The 18,721-nt window shown below is 37.7% G+C and overlaps 1 protein-coding gene across 11 annotated transcripts in view; it reads left to right on the top strand.

Annotated features, from left to right (window-relative positions):
* Positions 1 to 18,721, top strand: part of SIPA1L1 (signal induced proliferation associated 1 like 1) — a 372,275-nt gene that overhangs the window by 35,860 nt on the left and 317,694 nt on the right. For 9 of the 11 annotated variants that reach the window (XM_055303823.1, XM_055303835.1, XM_055303831.1 and 6 more), the window contains one exon: positions 481 to 569. The exons of the other annotated variants lie outside the window; for them this stretch is intronic. The gene's annotated coding sequence lies outside the window, so the exon portion shown is untranslated. The remainder of the gene's footprint in view (positions 1 to 480; positions 570 to 18,721) is intronic. 11 annotated transcript variants of the gene reach the window in all.

Raw genomic sequence — 18,721 nt, 5'->3', positions numbered from 1 at the left:
TAGTTTGTAATTTTTTTAGAAATAGTAGCTCCAGTCAGAGACAGCTGTAAAGCCCCTGAATTACTTTGTGATGCAGCTCTCATTATTTTTCACATCTGGATTTGAAGTTTTGAAGATTTGAAGTTTTGTACTCAAATAGAGTCTAGATGGAATAAGGAACCTGTTAAAGCCTGACTTTGAGGCTGAAGAAAGCCTTTATTTTTCTTTCATTTCCCTAAGGTATGACAGTATTAGAGCAGATGGAAGGCTGAAGTTTGAGCTTAAGTTGTGTGAAAACTTCATCAGCCAATTGGCTGACTCTTAATGGTGAGACAGGAAGAACCACCCACGTTTTCCATTTTGGATTTGAGTCACAGAAAACAGGTTTCCTGCAGAAACCATTTGGCTTCAACAAGTGTACGGAAATTTCATCTTTGATCGAATCGATGTTTTTATCTTCATTGTGCATGTATTTCAAATTAATTATTTCCTCCCTTTCAGTCCATAGGTTCAGTTTCAAATGTGAATGGCAGTAAACTAATATCCAAGATTTCTGTATAAGAAGTAGATCGAAAGGACTGTACTTTCAGGTAAGGATCTAATTTTACTTTATCTTTAATCATACACGGCTCCTTTGGCAGAAGGCCGGCATGCCCCCTACCTCCTTTCCCATGAACGGAAGTATAGGTGAACTTTCTAAAAGATAGCAAATTGACATCTCTAGACAGGTTTCTACCTCTTTGGGATTACAGACATGTCACAGGGGTTGGCTACTTAAAACCCTTAGAGAAGCAGTATGTGATGGTAGTTACACGTACACATACTCATTTAAAATGGCTTATAAAATTGTATTTAAGTTTTTTCTTTTTTTAGGCAGAGGAAATCTTCCTTCTAATACCTACCACTTCCTTCCCATGACTGATTGATTGATCTATCATCTGATTTCCATGTATTCAAAGTTTAAAGACGTAGATGGTTTTCACATTAATTTATTTACCTCTGTGGCATCCCAAAGTACTCTAATAGTTGTGGGCATAAGAAGATTATAGAAAAAGCTCTGTACTTGAAGTAATTTGGAATGTATAGGGCCAGAATGAATTTCCCCCAGGAGGAAAGGGGACTGTGTAGACCAAAGATAAACATCTCCCCCCTCACACCAAGTAAAACTCACATTTACACATAGAGCATTGTGCTGAGTTGGGATTGTCATAGTGTTTCTGGATACAAATGAAAGCATATTTCAGAGAAGTGATAAGTTGGTTTTTAATCAGTTATCTAGTTTTCCTAATTGATTTTGAGGTATTGAAGTTCCCCTCCATATTAGCTTTTTGTACCTCCTCAGGATGGTTATTTTTCAAGTTTAAAATCTATAAAACTCAGTTTTAAATTATTGGCATCGTTTGAAGAGTGAGTAATCCCCAAATCACTTATTAGTAATGCATTGTAGAATGGCTCTTTTAGCAGGTTTCATCTCCTGACTTTATTACTAGCTGACAGAAATTCATTTGCAAAACATTAACACACCAACATAGAGAGCTCAGTAGAGAGACACTGGCTTGGGCTTGTAACAAGCTGCAGATGGTGTGTGGACATAGTTTCTTTCTGTTCCTTCCTGGGATCAGCCTTAGTCAGACCTCTGTAGTAACTCTTTTTTTTTTTTCCAAAATTTATTTTTATTTATTTGAGGGAGTGGGGTAGAATGAGAGGGAGAGGGTCTTTTAAGCAGGTGCCACACGGAGCAGGGAGCCCGATGTGGGGCTCCATCTCAAAGCCCTGAGATTAGCACCTGAACCGAAAACAAGAGTTGGCAGCTTAATTGACTGAGCCCCCCCAGGCGCCCAGGTAGTGTCTCTTTACTCATCTCCCTGCACGACTCTTCCTGGGGGTTTAGATACCCTGACCCTCTGCTTAGAATTCTTCTGGGCCTCCCTACCACCTATAGCAGTGGTTGTCAAACTTTTGGGTCTCAGAAACTAATTTAAAATTGTTGAAGCCCCAAGAGAGCTTTTGTGTTTATGTTGATTATATCCATCACTGTGTTGAAGTGGAGAAAAATTTAGAACATTAAGAATATACAAGCTTGCATTCTCGTAGCTGGAGAGTGATGACACCATTAGTCATGCGGCTTCTGGCAAACACTGTACATTTAGGAGAGAAAGAGAAGGAAAAAGGCAAATAGCATACTATTATTTTTACAAGTTAAAATTATTGAAGTGTAACTTCTATACAGTGCAATCCACCCTATTTTAGTGTACAGTTCTCTGGGTTTTGACAAATGCATGTGGTTGTGTAACCACAGTGAAGATATAGAACATTTCCATCACCCCAAAATGTTCCCCTGCCCTTAGCCTTAGCACCCTCTGACCTTTTTTCTGTCCTATAGTTGTGCTTTTTTCCAAATGTCATGTAAATGGAATTGTATGGTCGTAGCCTTTTGAATTTGGCTTTCATTTAATATAGTGCATTTGAAATTCATCCATGCTGTTGTGTGTATCAATAATTTATTTTTTAATTTTTTTATTGTTCAGTCTTATTCCAGTGTATGAATGTACTGTAGTGTGTCCATTTACCAGTTGGAGAACATTTGGTTTATTCCTAAGTTTTGGTGGTGATGTGTGCTAATATTAAAACAGTTAATATTTAATATTAAAACAGTTAATATTTAATATTAAAAGTTTTTTTAAAAGATTTTATTTATTCATGAGAGACACAGAGAGAGAGAGAGAGAGAAGCAGAGACATAGGCAGAGGGAGAGCAGGTTCCCTGTGAGGAGTCTGATGTGAGTGAGACTCAATCCCAGGACCAGGTCATAAGCCAAAGGCAGATGCTTAACCACTGAGCCACCCAGGAGCCCCATATTAAAACAATTTTAACCTCACAGACCCTCGGAAAGGGTCTTAAGGACCCTTAGGATCCTGAGACCATCCTTTGAGGGACCTCTGGCCATCTTGAACTACTAGCCTGCTGGTGGTGTGCCCTCTGTTCAGAATACCAGGATCTAGCTGAGGGTCTCCTCTTTGCAGGCCTTTTTTTTCTTCAAAGGTTTATTTATTGGGCAGCCCAGGTGGCTCAGCAGTTTAGTGCTGCCTTCAGCCCAGGGCCTGACCCTGGAGACCTGGGGTCAAGTCCCACATCGGGCTCCCTGTGAGGAACCTGCTTCTCCCTCTGCCTGTGTCTCTGCCTCGCTTTCTCTCTGTGTCTCTCATGAATAAATAAATAAAATCTTAAAAAAAAAAGTTTTATTTATCATTTGAAAGAGATTGTTTGCATATGCCAGTGGTGGGGGGAACGGCAGAGGGAGCAGGAGAGAGAATCTCAAGCAGACTCCATGCTGAGTGTGGAGCCCCACAATGGGCTTGATCTCACAACCCTGAGATCATGACCTGAGTCAAAATCAAGAGTCAGACACTTGACTGAGTTGCCTAGGCACCTCTCTGAGGGCCATTCTAAGCCCTCTTCCCACCATCACCTAAGGCTGGACCCTAAGGCTGGACTGGTCACCACCACCTTTGTGCCTCTGCTGTGCCTTTTTCCATGGCTCAGCAATTATTGAGGGCATGGCAGTTCTCGAGCTTCTGGAAGGTGATGCCTTCTCTCTCTGGCCTGGCACATGGAAGACATGGTACATCTTTGAATGAATGAATAATAATTCCTTTACATTTGTGAGGTGTTTTATTGTTTATAGGGGACTTTCCCATATAACATGCATCCCTTGTTTCAGCTTTGCAAAGTATATATATATATAGCATAAGTGGTTTTTAATATCTTTTATTTTTAGTTTTTATCAGATAAGGATATCTGTGGTCTTAACTAAGCCCTACCTTAAAATAACCTGGGAAGCTTATAATAAACCTACTAATGACCCAGATTAAGTTCTAATATCTGGAGATCAGGCTTGAGTATTAGAATTATTTAAAAACATTACTGTTGAACCTGATGTGCAGTCCCCTAGAGAATCATTGTTGTAGAGTTTGATTTACCATGAAGTCTTAGTAATGATGTAGTTGAGACTGGACCCTAATCCTGGACTCCTACCAGAATGCCTTTTCCTCCACATTCCAGACTCTCATATGAGTAGAAGCAGTATGGAGATTTAGAGAGTCTTGTAGATGACTGCATGTTCAGTTTCTGGATATACTAATAGTGTGAAGACCAGAACACTGAATTTAGGGTAAGGGGGTTTCTATTTGACTCTGCGTTTATTAACCGAGGATTAATAAATACCTGAGTCTGTTCTCACTTTAAATATAAAAGCTAAAGAAGATCAAGTTAGATACTATGTTAAAGGATTTTTTTTTTTTTAAGTAGGTTCCATACTAGGTGTGGAACACAACATGGGGCCCAACATGGGGCTTGACCTCAAGATCCTGAGATAAAGATCTGAGTGGAAATTGAGAGTCAGATACTTAACAGACACCCCTATTTATTAAAGGATTTTAAAGGATTTATTTAAAGAATTGTAAAATCCTTTTGTAAAGTATACAGTGCTTTCTAAAACTTATTTTTAACTTTCCTTGAGGTTCATAAATTACATAAGTAATGTGTAAGTATGATCTCACTGATATAGTAAAATAACAGATTTATGAAGAATGAAACCAAGAGGTCACCATTGGTTGCATACTTTTGATCCTTTGTGTATGAATTTAAATATGTAAATATGTATGCATGTGACATACTTTTTTTTCTTTGGTTGTATTAATATAGAGTCTTAAGTATTTTGTATTTTTTTAAGTTTAACACCATGTCTTGTATCATTCCATATTAGTATATATAAACTCCTCTTGTTCTTTTTATAGCTGCAAGATTTTTTTCATGTATTTCCATTTTGGTGGACACTTAGTCTGTTTCCAATCTTTTACTTTTATAAAAAATGCTCATGAACATTCTTAATTCTTATTAAACCATTAGTTAATTCTTACTAAAACATTTATTCTGTTTTACAAATACTGGGATATGAAGTAATAAAGTAATAAATGTTTTGTGAATGAAATCTTAGACATTTTCTACTCAAGTCAGTATAGAACTTAGACTTTAAAAAAATTTGGTGAAATATACTAGATTGTGGAGAACTTTTTCATGTGATCTTTGTAAATTTTGTTTTATTTTGTGGTATTATCATTTCACTATTTGGATAAACTTTTAAAGATTAGTATGCATATTTCTTAACTCCTTTAGGTGTGATTGCTCTATACTTTTCCCTTGACTAACATAGGCAATGCAGCAAGCTGGCCAGTACTTACTTATGTCGGGTGTTGGGTTAAGAGCTTATTATATAAATGGCCCTATTAATTCCTTTCAGTAACCTAGTGAAACTGGTGGTGGTCTCCAGGTTAAACATTTAGAAATGGAGGATCAGAGAGGTCAGATCACTTGCCCATGGCTAGTTATGGGTCTAGGATTCAAAGGGCCTGCTTCCACCTATGATGCTAACAGTGCCAGAAATTCACTGAATCAGAGATGGTACATCTCCTTGATGACATCACAGTTTACTTTGTCAATTACTTATATTTGTATATTTTGCTTTTTAGTACCAGTAATAATTTAACCTTTGCAAACACAGTCCATGCTTTGGAGTATCCATTTTGTAGAAAGTATTTATAATAAAAGCAGTATCATAATATAATGAAAGCAAATGCTTATTGAATAAGTAGTTGGTATTTTGGAGTGAAAGAGGCCATTAAAAGGGAAGTTGATACTGAATTCTATTTATTAACTAACAGGATAACCTTGATAAATGAATATTGTTTCCTCAATGGTAACATATTTGACTAAATAGTTCACTGTATACTTCATCTGCCGCTAGTCCTAAATTATAGTAGCGTGAGTAAGAAATAACTTGCGAGAACATTCATCAGTGGTAATGTAGATGAATTGCGAAATGGAATTCTAGTAATGCTTCCCCTAGCCTTGAGTAATAAGGAAAATACTGCCGGAAGGGTTTGTTCATTCATGACAAATGAAAGATTAAAGTGATCTATTCTCCGGTGATTGAAGTACCAGAATGCAGCCTCAAATTTATTTTATTTTTAAATTAAATTAATTATTTTTTTAGAGAAGGAGAGAATGAGAGAGAAAGAGAAAGTGAGAGGCAGGCAGAGGGAGAGGGAGAGAGAGAATTTTAAACAGGTTCCATGCCCAGCACGACTCTGATGGGGGGCTTAATCTCATGACCCTGAGATCATGACCTGAGCTGAAATCAAGAATCACCACTTAATTGACTGAGCCACCTAGCTGCCCCAGCCTGTGATGTTTTTTTAAGTACATTGAAATACAGGCTCTTATGATTTTATTATAGGCATAGTTTTGATATTTTAAGTGGCTATGGGTGGTTATTTCTCAAAAATAATCATTATAGATGGAGTTTTAGCAAAGATATGGTTTCACGTATTTGTGTAGTCTTATGTCACTTTTCACTTGAATGATAAAATTGAGGTCTAAGTGGCATCATAGAGTACCACCATCACATTGATGGTGGGTATCAACTTCTTAACCTTTACTCGGTCTCCTTAAAGCATCTCTCCTTTTTAAGCCTTAAAATATGGTGGCTGGTTAATTGAAATAGATCTTTTTCTGGACTCTTAGCCTTATAGACCGAACTGTTTATTTTATTAAAAAGTAAGAAAACATATGGTAAAGGACACTTCAAACATCAGTGTATTGTCTCATTCCTGGTTTTTAATTTCTAAGCATTTTTAAAAAGAAATATTTTTGGCCAGTACATCTTTGATAATTGTTGACAGGCAGAAGAGAATGAATGTGCTTGTTAACTTTCCTGTGTGGATTTGTTCGCCAAGAGTTAGTCTGGCACCCACAAAGTGGGCTTTGATCCTAGGAAGTAATTAGGTGGTAGTGACTTTTTTTTTTTTTTTTTTTTTTTTTTTTGGTGGTGGTAGTGACTTTTGTTATTGATAGGCAGTAGATTATAGTCAATAACCTAGTGCAGTGTACTCCATACAGCACATTGTAAAACTGTTCTCAGATTCATTTTTTTTCTCTTGTTTGTAGATTTACTGATTTGGTTGGGTAGATCCAGAAACAACATTGTATTTGGGGCAGCTTCTTGAGATGACACACCCCACCCTTCAGAGGAATTCATTTCTTTTTGGAATTTGGCATTTGTTATTTTTATCTCTGTTCTGTATTTAAATTTTCAGTTTTTAGGATGTAAATTCTCAAGTACATTTTCCGTGGTGACTAAGGGGTATTATGTAAGGATCCCTGCCCCCCCCTTTTAGTATGTGGACATCCCATTTCTTAGCTTATTATTTGTTTTGTGTCTGTATCTCAGAATAATCCTAACAAGTTCATTCAGGCAGTGGTTAAACTGAGGTTAAGTGGTATAATGGTTGTTTGGCAGGATATAGACATAAACACGTCTCTTTATACACAGAATGGCCTGAGGTGGCTGTAAGGTTCAATTGCATAATCATAGATTACACTTCACAAACACTGGAATGAGTACATGGGCCACATACATCTTCAGTGAGAAATTGCCCCACAGGATGGAGTCTACTCTAGAAACTATCTATAGAGTTCCCTTGAGTGTTTTCTTAGATAATTACATTAATATCATTCATTTAATTGGAATGTTTCTGATTAGATGGAGCTATGAATAGTATTTCAGGGTTTCCAGAAAGCCTCCTACTTAACATCCAGAGGAATGAGTTAAAATGTTACAAGAATTTTAAAAATGTGTATGTTTCTCAGAATTTTGTCATATTTTCTCGTCTCTTTCTCCCCTTCCTTCCTGGTATTTTTGTGACTTGAAAGCTGTTTTTCAAAACATACCCTCATAAGTAATTCACCTTTTAGAGATTGGATGGGTTGGAGTTTAGAGTCATTCTGTTAGAAATGACTGGTAATGTGCCCTCTGAGGGGTATTGAGGAATATCTCTGTATGAATGTGAGAAACTGGTCTTTGGAGCTCTTAGGTGGTATGGGAAAGTAGCCCGTGTTACTGTGGGGAGCCGAACAACAGAAATAAAGTGCCTATTACTGTGGGTAGAAAGGCCCTTTGGGCATATTAAATATGCTTTGAGGCTGAATTTTTGAAAAAAAATTTTTTTAAGGATTTTATTTATTTATTCATGAGAGACACGGAGAGAGGCAGAGACACAGGCAGAGGGGAGGAGCAGGCTCCATGCAGGGAGCCCGATGTGGGACTCCTCTTGGGACTAAGGAATCACACCCTGAGCTGAAGGCAGACGCTCAACTGCTGAGCCACCCAGGTGCCCGTGATGGGAATATTTTTGAAAAAATATTCTGCTTTCTTAATTATTATTTGTGGTATTTATCAGGAAATTGGATATATTTGATATGGGCCTTAGTGTTTCTGTAATCTTAATTTTTGCTAAATGTTTTTATTCAACTACTTGTTTTTTAAAAAGTAAGTTTCTAAATTTTTTGTAATGGTTTATATATATTTCATGTGTTTTATTCAAACTGATTTTGTCTGAGACTTGCTTAGAGAAAGCAAATTCAGTTAAAAATATTTCCTTGACAGAGACCCCAAGGTTGACAGTATAGATTTTTATTTGAAATATTTATTTTTTATTTTAAACTATTATTTTACTTTTTAGCAAAGTGAAAATATCCCTGGTTTAAATAGTAAGTAAAATTGTAATCAGACTTGAGAAAACGCTGTACTCCACCTGTTGTTCTTCAGAAGCAACCATTTTCAGGTTTTCTTTTTTAGCGTTTACTCTGGGATTTACTGCCATATATTTAAGTACCTTATTTTTACTCCTAGGACTCAGCTTTTCAACTCTTAAGCATTATCTTTTGACTATTTCCCATAGAGGATGAGGATTTAATTAACTTCCTGACTTTTCTTTCTCCATCCTCCCAGTGATAATTAAATAATTTTTTTTTTTTTTAAATTTTAAGTAGGCTCACACCCAATGTAGGGCTTGAACTCATGACCCCAAGACCAAGAGTCACATGCTCTACCAGCTGAGCCAGCTGGGCACCCACTCCTAGTGATAGTTTTATCTAATTTTTGGTCAAGCTGTTATTTAATATTTACAGTATTATTTAAAAATTGCCAGGGTGGGTCAATGGTTTGGCGCCTGCCTTCGGCCCAGGGTGTGATCCTGGAGACCTGGGATCGGGTCCCACATCGGGCTCCCTGCATGGAGCCTGCTTCTCCCTCTGCCTGTGTCTCTGCCTCTCTCTCTCTCTCTCTCTCTCTCTCTCTCTCTCTCTCTGGTCTCTCATGAATAAATAAATAAAATCTTTAAAAAAAATTGCTGACAACAGCCACAGAATACTCAATAATTACTTGCTCTTTCTCTAACTTGGAGATACTGGTTACTTTGTTTTTAATTGGCTTAGCTTTCTACTCATCAGTGATTTTGCTCTAAACATTCTGCTGGAACTGTAAAGACTCAAATAATAAAACATATTAGGGTGTCTGTCAGTTCCAGTTTTTCTGGTGTTGTCACTCCCAGAGTTTCACGTCCTATTGGTGAATGACTTGCTGTCCAGCCTCCACAGGACTGCCATTTTGGGACTCCTCTTTATCACCATCTTGGTCGGGGAGTGGGGATTCCCTTGGTTGTTTTTTCTTTGATTTGTCTTCTATTTTCTGGGTTCTGTGTTGTCATCTCTGTTGATTCTCTCATTTTGGTGGGATGTACACACACACACACACACACACACAGCAATATCCATATGCTCAAGAGTGGGATTTAAAAAAGTTTATTTTCTAATTGTTTGCTGCTAATTTGTAAGAAAATACTTGGCTGTCTATTTTTGCATCAACTTTGTATCCTACAGTCTTGCTAAATTCATTTATTAGTTCTAGTAGTTGTTTTGTACGTTCCCTGGAGTGTTGTACATAAACAATTGTGGGATTTGCAGATAAGTTTTACTTCTTCCTTTCAGATCTTTATGCCTTTTATTTTTATTTTTTTTCTTGCCCTCCTGAATGGCTAGGACCTCCTGCTAGTACTGGCCAAGATGTGGTGTAAGTAGAGCCTATTCTTTGTCTCGGGAAAACAAGTTAGTTTTTCATCTTTGAGCATGATGTTGGCTTTAGCAATTTTTCCGCAGTTGGTCTTCATCAGTTTCAGGAAGTTCTCTAACTCTTCCTACTCTGTGGGGAGTATTATCATGAATTGTTGGATTTTGTCAAATACCTGTTCTGTATCTGATCCTGATCTTGAGATTTTTCTCTTTTACTGTATGTTGATTGATTTTTCAAATGTTAACCAGTTGTTTGGATAAACTGTACTACTTGCTCATAATGTTCCTTTTAATATATTACTGGATTTAATTTGCTAAAATTTTGTGAAAGATATTTGTGTTTATATTTATGAAGCATACAGCTCTGTCGTTTTCATTTTTTATAATGTTTTTGTTGGGTTTTAGTATTGGCGTTATGCTAACCTTATAAAATGAGTTGGGTGGGCAGCCCCCGGGGCGCAGCAGTTTAGCGCCGCCTGCAGCCTGTGGTATGATCCTGGAGACCGGAATCGAGTCCCATGTCGGGGTCCCTGCATGGAGCCTGCTTCTCCCTCTGCCTGTGTCTCTGCCTCTCTCTCTCTCTCTGAATAAATAAATAAAATATTAAAAAAAATGAGTTGGGTGGTGATCCTTTCTCTATTTTCTGAAAAAGTTAAATTTCCTTCTTGAATGTTTGATAGAATCTAACAGTGAAATCATCTGGAGTTGTTCTTTTGTGCTTTAAGAATGTTTTTGATAACAAACTTACTATCTTTATTTTTTTTTTAATTTTTTTTTTTTTTTTTAATTTATGATAGTCACAGAGAGAGAGAGAGAGGCAGAGACACAGGCAGAGGGAGAAGCAGGCTCCATGCACCGGGAGCCCGACGTGGGATTCGATCCCGGGTCTCCAGGATCGCGCCCTGGGCCAAAGGCAGGCGCCAAACCGCTGCGCCACCCAGGAATCCCCAAACTTACTATCTTTAAAAAGATAAAGGCTACTTAGATTTTCTGTTTCTTCTTACGCCAATTTTGATAGATTCTATTTTTCGGCATATTTGTCCATCGTATGTAAGTTGTGCTCAAATTGTTGGCATAAAGTTACACATTTTATTCTCTTGTTATCTTTTTAAATGTTTGTAAGATCTCTGGTGGTATGTTTTTTCCATTTCTGGTACTGGTGACTTATTTGTCTTTTGTCTCTATTTTCGATCTAACTACAGGTCTGTCAGTTATGACAGGTGTTTTAAAGATGTCTCTTTTAGTTTTATTAGTTTTCTCTGGTGTTTGTATGTTTTCTATTTCATTGACTTCTGCTTTTATTATTTTCTTCCTTCTATTTTGAGTTTAGTTTGCTGTGTTCTTTATGATTTCTGAAGGGAGAACCTTAGGGTCATGGTGGCAGATCCTTTTTATTTTCTTATATTAAGCATTTTAAAGTTTTAAGTTTCCCTTTAAGTACTATTTTAGCTGCATCCAGATTTTGATATGTTTTATTTTTGTTGCTCTTTGGTTAAAAATATTTCCTAAATTCCTTTTTGATCTTATCTTTGATCCATGAACTATTTAGAGGTGTGTTGTTCAGTTTTCATACAGTTGGAACTTTCCTAGATATCTTATTGTTACTGATTTCTAATTTAATTCTATGTTGTCAGAGAATATACTTTGTGTGATTACAGTCCTTTTACATTTGTTGAGACTTGCTTTATAGTGCACCATATGGTCTATCTTGGTAATGTGCCATGTGCATTTGAAGGGAATGTGTGTTCTTCAGTTTTAGATTGTCTGTGAATGTCAGTTAGGTCAAGGTAGTTGATCATGTTGTTCAGATCTTCTGAGTCTTTCCTGATTTCTTTTGGGTCTAATTTTATCAATTACTAAGATATAATGTGAACATCTCTTAATATAATCATGTCATTGTCTTTTTCTTTCCTTAATTCTATTTTTGCTTCTATTTTGAGATGCATATACATTTGTAATTGTTATATCTTATGACAAATTGTTCATTTTATAATGTTCTTTTTTCTCTGGTCTTGCTCTTCATTTTAAAAGTTGATTAGAAACTCATCGTGCATGGTGGGGCTAGTGTCTGATGTTCTCCTCTGGATGATGAGCTTGGGCACTGCTGTTTCATTGGGAGTCCCTAAGTGCCAGTTTCAGTTTGTCCTTTCTTTCAGGTTGGTCATTTTCTTTAGAAGAGTCATCCAGTCTGAGTCTGGCTGGCCCTCTACTCATGGTTTCAGTGCAGAGACTCATTCCTTCCCTGAGTCATGCTCATTAGCTGCATTCAGAAAAAACCCTGTTCTCATGCTTATTAATAAGTTGCTCAGTTGTTGGGTTAAGGAATTGGTTCTTTAATACAGACCTGTAAACCAATTCCTTTTGTTTTCAGCCTCAACCCTTACATAGTAACTCAGTTTCTAGCCTTTCTGGAATTCTCCATCATGAACAGACCTTTAATTTTAGTTGAATACTCTTCCTGATGGCCTCATCACTCTTGGTCTTTGGAAGTTAGGTTTCAACTTTCTCCAGTTTCTAAATCAGTTTCCAGTTATGCACTGGTTTCTCATCTTTTGGAATTTTGTAGACATCTCTAATATTCTATTGTCTCTAATTTCATTTTTCTTTTATTTATTGTTCTTTCTGGAGGGAATAGAAGTAATCATATATTCAGTCATCTACTTTTGTCCTATTCTTTTGTCCATCTACTTTCTGGTTTATTTACATGAAGCTTTTAAAATTAATGTACGTTATTTTTAAACTGATCTTTAGTATGTAAATCCCTAATTCAATGTTACTTCTTTGCTGTGTATGGAAAAGAAGAAAGTGCAAGCGCGCGCGTGTGTGTGTGTGTGTGCGTGCACGTGTGCACGTGTGTGTTGGGAGGCAATTTCAGTGATTTGAAAACTAATGTATTTCCTGCTGTGGATTTCATTTACATTAGAAAATGTTAGTGGTGTTTACTTTGGGTTTGGTAGACAATGAGCAGCTATTTGTACATTTTCCATTTTATAGTTTTCCTAGTACTGTCATTTTTTTGGTGGAGGAGTCTAACAGATGTTAGACATGTTATAAATGATTCATTACCCTTTGAATTTTGAGAATTTATTAATTGTTGCCATATTATTTTTTTAAAGATTTTATTTATTTATTTATTTGAGATAGAGCATGGTGGGAGGAGCAGAGGGAGAGGGCAAGGCAGACTCTGTACAGAGTGTGGAACCTGACGTGGGGCTGGATCCCATGACCCTGAGATAGTCATATGACCTGAGCTGAAATCAAGAATCTGAAGCTTAATTGACTGAATCAGCCAGGCACCCCAGTTGTTGCCATATCCTTTCACGTGCCTTCTTTTTGAAGATAAACACATTATGCCTGTTGTATACAATATATGCTTCCTTGACCCAGAATTCAAAAATCACTGAGTTACTGTTTTAATTTGGGTAAGTCATTTGAATACACTGCCTTTCTTCACCTATGAGTGGGAAATGTAAACTTCACAGGCTTGCTAAGGGCACCATCCTTGTAGTCTTTAAAAAATTATAAAGTGGGGCATCTGTGTAAGGCAGTATATTGAGTAATTAATGTGCTCTTGGACAGTCAGGAAGTTAAGTATTTGTATTTATGCTCTTTGGTAATTGAATGGTTCTTGCAAATAACTTTTAGTATAATGTTCTTCATAGTGGAAAACTTGTCCTATGCTTCTCAAAATAAGCTCATTTTGTAACAGTTTCATAGCCTGGTTCTAGTCCAGCGTGAAGGCAGAACAGACAGCTCGTTAAATGCTATTATTGCTAAGTGTTGTTATTTAAAAGATGCTCGAGAATTTACAGACCTCTAATTTGCTCCATGTTTGTCCTGGTATTTTGAGATGCTTTCTAAAGACTCCTGTTTACTATCACTGAAGAAGTTATATGTTGAGGTATCATCTGCCTCTGGCATTCCAGCTCAATATAGTTTACCTGGAGAATGGGACCTTAAGGAAATAGGATATAGGTCCATTGGGTTTTTTTAAAAGGGAGAGAACAAATATAAAATCCAGGGCAATGTCAGGGATAGGAGGCCTTGATAGGAAAGCATAGCTATTAGTGTTGGAAAGCAAGGCCGTGATCTCAGTAGAGTATGGATAATATGGCTGTTTCACAGTGCTTTTAGATCCAGCCATGTCTGATCTCTTAATCACATAATACTTTCATGGTTATGGTCATATTTGAACATAAGGTCCATGGCAGTGGAAGACCAAAGACTAACTACTAGTAGTGGCTTAGCAGCATTTATATGCTGCTCGTGTAAGCCTCTTAAAACATGTTCCAGATGTGAGAAAAATGGAAGTTTTCCCCCTCTTAATAGGGAAAACTAGAAAAAAAGATACTAGTAAGCTCTTACCATAACACAATTAATATTTGCACAGAGTATAAAGCATTTATTGGCATGTCATCCCTCCCCCTCTGTTCTTGTTGAGTCTCTTTAGAAATACCTAGATCATAGAGGAAATAGTAAATTTGTAGTGATTTTGTCAATTTTGGGATAATGGTGATCAATATATTAGAAATTTTTTGTTTTTAAATAAAAGAGTCATGTAGCTATGAACTTTTACATTTTTTGACATAAGGTGTAAACAGTTTAAGTGCTTGGAAAATCATGTGGATATTGGTTTTAGAAGCTACACTACAGCATTGCCTTTCCTCATGATCTTTTTGGTCCTAGAGATATTTAAAACAATCTTAATTATAAGGTAGCCTTATTTTTGAATTGAACAATCCTGTTTTGTTACTTTGTTAGCAACTGCAATGTGATGATTTTGTGGATTTTTAATATATTCTGTGTGCTGGTCAGGTTGTACGTTCTTGGTACCCTCATGTCTGACTATATTTCTGGGCTGATAATCTCACTTCTGTTTGCCTGATTCCTTTGTTTTGAATCCATGATATCCAGTGGGATACTATGGAAAACAATTGCACATTTATTTTAAAAGACAGAGAAGTACTCGAGCTCTGTTTTCTCTTCTTATTTTTGCTTTGTTGAACCATATTTCTTAAGGCTTTATTTTATTTATCTATCTATCTATCTATCTATATTTATTTATTAAGATTTTATTTATTTATTCATGAGAGACAGAGAGAGAGAGAGGCAGAGACACAGGCAGAGGGAGAAGCAGGCTCCACACAGGGAGCTCATGTGGGACTCGATCCCTGGTTCCCAGGACCACACTCTGGACTGGAGGTGGCGCTAAACCACTGAGCCACCCGGGCTGCACAGGCTTTTCTTTAGAAAAGTCACCTATACGGAATTGTAAATGAAGACTGTCTTTGAATTGCTTAAATGTCAAAATATTTTTATTGTAAGAGGAAGCCAATCCTAGTTAACTTTTTCCTTTGCTAATTAAAGTTTAGGATTTTAATCAAGTTGTACTTAGCAATAATTATGTTTTGAGTTAGGTAGGTTTTGGAGAAGAGTAGTATTCTGGTTTTCTAGTGTATTTTCACTGAGTACAGGGACACCACAGGTAAGAATCCTCTGTACCTTGTATTGATGCTATAGTTGTGTGAACCACATGGTCTGGGTGGTTTCAGGCTAGCATTTCTTTACATGGGCGGTAGAAAGTGGTAAAACCAGACAGAATAAGCTTCTGAATCAGGATAAACAATGAAATTGGCATTACTATTGAAACTGTGTCCCACCTTTTGTAAATATGGAACAGAAAAGTAACAATAGCCTAAACAGATTTACGTTAGAACCTGTTCAGAAAATGGAGAAAGGAGAGGGATTACTGTGCCCAGCATTGTTAACTGTTTTACTCCGTTTTGTCAGTTGTCACTCACTTTAAGAATATCTTATTATTGACTTTTCTTAAGATTCCCTTACAAAGGAGCCATGTAAAATTGCACTGAGTTTCTTTCTGGGTAAGGGTTTTTATTAGGAAGAATAGCTTGGTAGATGCTACAGCAATTTTAAAAGCTCTAGTCTATTCTTGACTTAATTAAAGGAGAGAGTATTTTAATTTGTTCAACAGCAGACACTGAGTACCCATATGTGAAAAGGCCTCTCAGTTCCCCAGGGAAGCGAAGATTGGGAAGGTGTAGTCCGTGCTCTTAAAGAGCTGTAGGCCTGTAGGGAAATGAGATATGGGTGTAACGACACTGTAGTGAAGAGTGCCCCAAGTGCCCCAACACCTGCAGACTGCTCTGGGAGTTTAGAGGAGGGAGGGAGATGATCATTTCCCTCATGTGAGAGGCGAGTGGGCTCAGTGAAGAAGCTTCGTGCAGGCGTGCATGCCGTGGGATGTAAGCAGTGTCTTGCTGGGTGGGGTTTGGACGTAGGAAGAGTTTGTCCTGTGGAGACATGGGCAGGTGTTGGGGACAAGAACTTTCATATCTGCTACTATGTCCGGCATGGACAAGTAGATAATCATAGTCATAATAATACGAACACAAGCATTTATTGATTGCCTCATTTATGATAATTCTTGTTTGTTTCAATTCATTTTCTCATAACAATAATTTACCAACCCTGTGAGGTAGGCATACTGTCATCCCCATGTTGCAGATGAAGAAAGTGAGGCACAGATAGGTAAAGAAACTTGTATAAGGTTACATAGTAGAATTTGACCCCAGGCTGGTTCCAAAGAGCCCACCCTTACTTGCTGTGTTATACTTTGAGAAATGTAGAAAAAGTGGATTGGGGACTGTTATATAGAGCCTCAAATGCCCCCAGGAATAATTTAATATATTGGAAAAAATATTTTTTTTTGGTGGTTCTGTATGAGGATTTTAAACACATTCTCTGATTTCTTTCAATGTGCCGTGCTTTACTGCCTGTGAAGGGCCTTTTCTGTGTTACCTAGTCAGTTTCAACTTCTTTCTCAATTTTTTGCTTATGTATTCACTTCCTGGGAGAGGCTTTCCTCAGTCACCCAGGAAGAAGAGCCCTCTTGTGGGCTTGCATGGCACTTTGCCCGCACCTTTAATACGGTAGTCCGTGTCCGTTAGGATCATTGTTTACTTTGTTTCTCAGCTAGACTGAATTAGGTGAGTATTGGGATTGTGTATACTTTTTGTATCCCTGGCGTTAGGTTCATCTGTGTTGCTGAATAAAACTCAGATAAATTGCAGCTGATTGAAAGGGAGGGTGATAAATTTTCAGACATCATACTGACTTTTTAAATTGCTTTCCTTCTGAGTTACTGGTGTTTGAGTACCTAGAGAAGAGATAAATAGATGATAAAATGTTTTGGTTGACTGAGTTCCCCTGAGAAAGAAGGAGAGAGATTATTTGGTGTGAGGTTGCTAGGGACAACTTCTGGGAGGGCCAGGCTCTGGGCTGGGCTCTCATGGAGGCATAATCTGTAAGTTGGCAGAGGGGCAGGGCACCCTGGCTGAGAGAACAGCATGAGCAGGGGACATAGATGGGGTCAATTATGAAAGAACGCTATCTACCCTGACACCTGAGCCTTTCAGCTTTCTGCTACACCCACTAGAGCATATTATAGCACAGAATCTCTTGAAAGCCCCAGTTTTCTTTATAATCTGCCAGAAAGATGTTTGGGCCAGCAGTACATTTGCTGTGGTGTGGTCTGAATTTAAGGTAAGGTAACACATAGAATACGAAATTCAAATATGCACGATGCCTTTTTGGTAGGAAAAGTGCGATTAAAAAAATAGGCCCAGGGATCCGTGGGTGGCGCAGCAGTTTAGCACCTGCCTTTGGCCCAGGGTGTGATCCTGGAGACCCGGGATCGAATCCCACGTCGGGCTCCCGGTGCATGGAGCCTGCTTCTCCCTCTGCCTGTGTCTCTGCCTCTCTCTCTCTCTCTGTGTGACTATCATAAATAAATAAAAATTAAAAAAAAATAGGCCCATTTAGACTAAAACAGCTCACCCTTTAGAAATTTCTTAAAATCTTACAACAAGTAGCCTCACTTTTAGCTTTCATCTGGTCAACCTGACTCGAGGTTTTTTTGTTTTTTTTGACTGCCTTGGGCCTGTAGGGACCTTGAAATTACCATCCTGATTTGTGCTGTTTGAAATCAGCCCCTTGCCCTTTATCTGGAAGCACAGGTGGCTGTGATTCGGGGAGCTGAAGATATGTAGGAGAGTGTAGGAGAGGTGTGGTTCATTGGACCTGTGGAGAGGAAGATGATGAAGAACTCTCATAATGGAGTGTTGGAATCCAGACAGCTGTCTTTGTTAAGAACAACCTCTTTGTACCTACTGTCGGAAATCTTTTAAAAGTGCTTTTGAGGCACGAGCCAAAGTAGCACATATGATGCCAGGAAACCAGTGATAGCCCCAAATTAAAAGCTTTGTTCTTCACTAAGTTTGGATGGATAATGGTCGTGTTTTTAGGAGTGCCTAGCATAACAGGGAAGGGGCAGTCTTTTCCAAGATGGTTGAGGTCATAGCTCACCATTTTACTGCCTGATAATTCTGGGGACCATGGGTCCTACCATGGGCAGAAGGAGGGGCCAGAGGGAAGGCCTGTCTCTTATGTGTGTGACCTCCATCCCAGGCTCCTCTCTACACACAGTTGCTTGTTTTAGTTTTCCTTTTCTACTGATTATTGAAGGTCTTAGGGCCATAGATGTTGAAACATAAGCTTCATGAGGTTAAGAACTTGGTTTTGTTCCCTAAAATATCCCCAGGGTCTAGAATAGCATTTTTAAATAGAAATATAATGTGAGCCTTTTGTGTATTTAACAATTTTTGAACTTCTAGTTGCCATGTTAAAATAAAGTACAAAGAAAGACCAGAATTAATTGGAATAATACATAGGTTTAACCTAATATCCAAAATTTTAT

The sequence above is a fragment of the Nyctereutes procyonoides genome, unplaced genomic scaffold, assembly GCF_905146905.1.
Source record: "Nyctereutes procyonoides isolate TBG_1078 unplaced genomic scaffold, NYPRO_anot_genome, whole genome shotgun sequence".
Taxonomy (NCBI): Eukaryota; Metazoa; Chordata; class Mammalia; order Carnivora; family Canidae; genus Nyctereutes; species Nyctereutes procyonoides.
The sequence above is the reverse complement of the archived record's forward strand: the minus strand, read 5'-3'. Positions and strand labels throughout refer to the sequence as shown.